General features: G+C 48.0%; 1 pseudogene; it reads left to right on the top strand.

Moving 5' to 3' along the window:
- The first annotated feature begins 1,079 nt into the window (after positions 1 to 1,079).
- Positions 1,080 to 3,927, top strand: LOC124978079 (thyroid hormone receptor-associated protein 3-like; annotated as a pseudogene).
- The last annotated feature ends 249 nt before the right edge of the window (positions 3,928 to 4,176 follow it).

Genomic DNA, 4,176 nt, shown 5'->3' with positions numbered 1-4,176 from the left:
GTATATATACCACAGTTTCTTTATCCATTCATCTGTTGAAGGGCATCTAGGTTGGTTTCACAATCTAGCTATTGTGAATTGAGCTGCTATAAATATTGAAGTGGCTGTTGTTACTGCAGTATGCTAATTTTAAGTCCTTTGGGTAAAAACCGAGGGGTGGGATAACTGGGTCAAAAGGTGGGTCCATTCCAAATTCTTTGAGGATTCACCACAGTGCTTTCCAAGGTGGCTGCACCAATTTGCAACTCCACCAGCACCGTAAAAGCCTTTTTCCCTACATCCATGCCAACCACTATTATTTGTGTTCTTGATAATAGCCATTCTAATTGGAGTAAGATGGAAAAAAACCAAAGGCTGAATGTTTTCCCTGATAAATGGATGATGATATATAATGGGGGTGGGAGGGGTGGAGGTGAGAGAAGAATGGAGGAACTTGAGTATGTAGAGGGAAATGAGAGGGGGTATGAAAAATAGTGGAATGAGACAGACATCATTACCCTGTGTACATGTATGATTACAGGAATGGTGTGAATCTACATCGTGTACAACCACAGAAACAAAAAAGGTGTACCCCAACTGTGTACAATGAATCAAAATGCAGTCTGTAAAAGTAAAAAAAGAAAGAAAGAATAAGACAAATTTCAGAGTAGGAGAACCATATTTCAAAATACATTTATATGATAAAGTCCTTGTGTCTAGAACATACGAAAACATAACGTGTAATAGTAAGAAAATACAGAATTTTTAAAAGTGAGCAAAATATCTGAACACATATTTCACCAACTGAACTATCAGAATTGCAAGTAAGCATATGAAAGGTGCTTATTTGACAACACTGCCACTCTTGGTTGATTACAGAAATAAGAGTTAAGATCACCATGAGGGGACGCGGGGCGCGGTCCCGCGGGGACCAGGCTGTAGCCGCCGTCGCTGCGGTGACCCAGGATTGCGTCCTGACTTTTAAATTGGAGAGGCCAGCGGTGCTGCCAGGGTTCTCTGGAGAAAGTGTTTGGATCTAGTGCATGTCCAAGTCATTGTTCTAATAAGGTGTAATTGAAAAGTTGACCCTGTCTTCAGGGATGTCAAAAATAAACAAATCCAAGTCTGGATCTCGCTCTTCTCGCTCAAGATCTGCATCAAGGTCTCGTTCTCGCTCATTTTCGGTCTCCATCTCGAAGCCGATCTGTCTCTCGTTTGAGGAAGCGCAGGCTGACTTCTAGGTCTTGTTCCAGATCGTACTCTCCAGCCCATAACAGAGAAAGGAATCATCTCAGAGTGTATCAGAATCGGGATTTCCGAGGTCACAACAGAAGCTATAGGAGACCCTATTATTTTCGTGGGCGCAACAGAGGCTTCTATCCATGGGGCCAGTATAACCGTGGGGGCTATGGAAACTATCGCTCCAACTGGCGGAACTACCGGCAAGCATACAGTCCTTGTCGGGGCTGTTACCGATCCCGGTCCCCAAAGAGAAGGTCCCCATCACCGAGGTCCAGGAGCCATTCTAGGAACTCTGATAAGTCTTCTGGCAGGTCCAGGCGATCTTCGTCCTCTCGTTCTTCCTCCAACCACAGCCGTGTTGAGTCCTCTAAGCGCAAGTCTGCAAAGGAGAAAAAGTCCTCTTCCAAGGACAGCTGGCCATCTCAGGCCGCTGGGGGTAACCAGGGCGATGAGGCCAAGGAGCAGTTGTTCTCTGGAGGCACCTCTCAAGATGCAAAAGTGCCTGAGAGCTCGAAGCCATGGCCAGATGCCACCACCTACAGCCCTGGTTCCGCATCATGGGCCTCAGTTTCTGACCCGAGTCCCCGGGAGCGAGGCCCAGCTCTCAAAAGCCCTCTCAAATCTGTGGTGATGAGACGGGGGTCACCTTACCCCAGCCCTGTGCCAAAACCTAGTCCTCCGCTTTCCAACACATCTCAGATGGGCTCAACTCTACCAAGTGGTGCTGGGTATCAGTCTGGGACACACCAAGGTCAGTTTGACCATGGTTCTGGGTCTTTGAGTCTGTCCAAAAAAGAGTCCTGTGGGTAAGAGTCCTCCGGCCACCAGCTCCACATACGGCTCATTTCAGAAGGAGGAGAGCGCTGCTTCAGGAGGAGCAGCCTATACGAAGAGGTATCTGGAAGAGCAGAGGACAGGGAATGGGAAAGATAAGGAGCAGAAACAAATAGTGAAAAAGAGACATTGAAAGAGAAAGGGAGCTTCTCTGATGTGGATGCAAAGATGAAATCTGATCCATTTGCTCCCAAGACTGATACTGAGAAGCCCTTTCGCAGCAGCCAAAAGGTAGAAGCTCCATGATGGCTCTGAGAAGAAGATGACTAACTTCCACAAGGAGGAGATGGATGACCGAGATAAAGACAAAACTAAGGGAAGGAAGGAGTCTGAGTTCCATGATGTACCCAAATTTATGTCTAAAGTCACAGCAGGTGCAAGCAAAAACCAAGAGGAAGAGAAGTCCGGCAAGTGGGAAGGCCTGGTGTATGCACCTGGAGGGAAGGAAAAGCAGAGGAAAGCAGAGGAGTTGGAGGAGGAACCTTTCACAGAGAGATCCAAAAAGGAGGAGCGTGGAGAGGCCAAGAGGACCAAAAGTGGGCACAGAGGGTTTGTGCCTGAGAAGAATTTCAGAGTGACTGCTTATAAGGCGGTCGAGGAGAAAAGCTCATTGCCTCCCCCAAGGAAGACCTCTGAGAGCCATGACAAGCTGGGAGCCAAAGGAGACTTTTCCTCAGGGAAGTCTTCCTTTTCTATTACTCGGGAGGTCCAGGTCAATGTCCAGATGGACTCTTTTGATGAGGACCTTGCACGACCCAGTGGCTTATTGGCTCAGGAACGCAAACTTTGTCGGGAATAGTCCATAGCAACAAAAAGGAACAGGAATTTTGTTTCATTTTCCAGCACATCTAGTCGGCTCAGTCTCAGCATAGCCCCTCAGAATTATTCGCCCAGCACATAGTGACCGTTGTTCACCATGTTAAAGAGCATCACGTTGGGTCTTCTGGAATGATACTGCACGAACGCTTTACTAAATACCTAAAGAAAGGGATTGAACAGGAAGCAACTAAAAACAAGAAAAGCCCAGAGATACACAGGAGGATAGACATTTCCCCCAGTGCATTCAGAAAACATGGTTTGGTTCATGACAAAATGAAAAGTCCCCAGGAGCCTGGCTACAAGACTGAGGGAAAATACAAAGATGATCCTGTTGATCTCCACCTTGATATTGAGCGTCGTAAAAAACATAAGGAGAGAGATCTTAAACAAGGTAAATCAATAGAATCAGTGGATTCCCGGGACTCAAGCCACTCCAGGGAAAGGTCAACTGAGAAAACAGAGAAAACTCATAAGGGATCAAAGAAGCAAAAGAAGCACCGGAGAGCACGAGACAGGTCCAGGTCTTCCTCCTCCTCCTCCCAGTCATCTTCCTCCTACAAAACTCCTCTTCCTGAGGAGGCAGAGGAACGAGAGGAGAGCACAGCAGACTCTGACAAGTCAAGCCTGGGGACCAAGGACTTTGTGGGTCCAAGTGAAAGAGGCGGTGGCAGAGCTCGAGGAACCTTTCAATTTCTAGCCAGAGGGAGAAGCTGGGGCAGAGGCAGCTATGCTGGGAACGATAACAACAACAGCAACGATGATTTACAAAAGAGAATCCGGGAAGAGGAATGGGGTCCAGAGAACAGGCCCAAAAGCAAGAACTATTACTTGCATGATGATGGTGAAGTGAAGGCAGTGACAAGTGGGTGAGCCGTGGCGGGGCCGAGGAGTCTTCCCCCCCGGGGTTGGGGCTGATTCATGTTCCAGAAATTCAGTACCAGCCCCAAATAGGCCCATGACAAGTTCAGTGGGGAGGAGGGGGAAATTGAAGATGACGAGAGTGGGACAGAGAATTGAGAAGAAAAGGACAAATTACAGCCCACAACTGAGTAGGGGCCACTCTTGACAGAAGCCCTTGCACAGGGGAGAGAGGCGCTGGAAAGATGGCTGGTGAGGAACTAAATAGAGGAGCCTCAGAGATTCTGAAATTCCCATCCCACCTCAACAGCCGTGCAGAATCCTCCTACAGCAGAAAGTGTCCCTGGCGCAGCATCCCACTGGACAGAGGAGGCCACCAGAGCCTTGGGGTCAGCCCAGCTCTGGAGCAGAACACACTTTGGGCTCTAGCTGTGTTTCATTTGT

Source organism: Sciurus carolinensis, chromosome 2, assembly GCF_902686445.1.
Source record: "Sciurus carolinensis chromosome 2, mSciCar1.2, whole genome shotgun sequence".
NCBI classification, from domain to species: Eukaryota; Metazoa; Chordata; class Mammalia; order Rodentia; family Sciuridae; genus Sciurus; species Sciurus carolinensis.
Note: the sequence above shows the minus strand (reverse complement) of the source record. Positions and strands in the feature narration are given on the sequence as shown.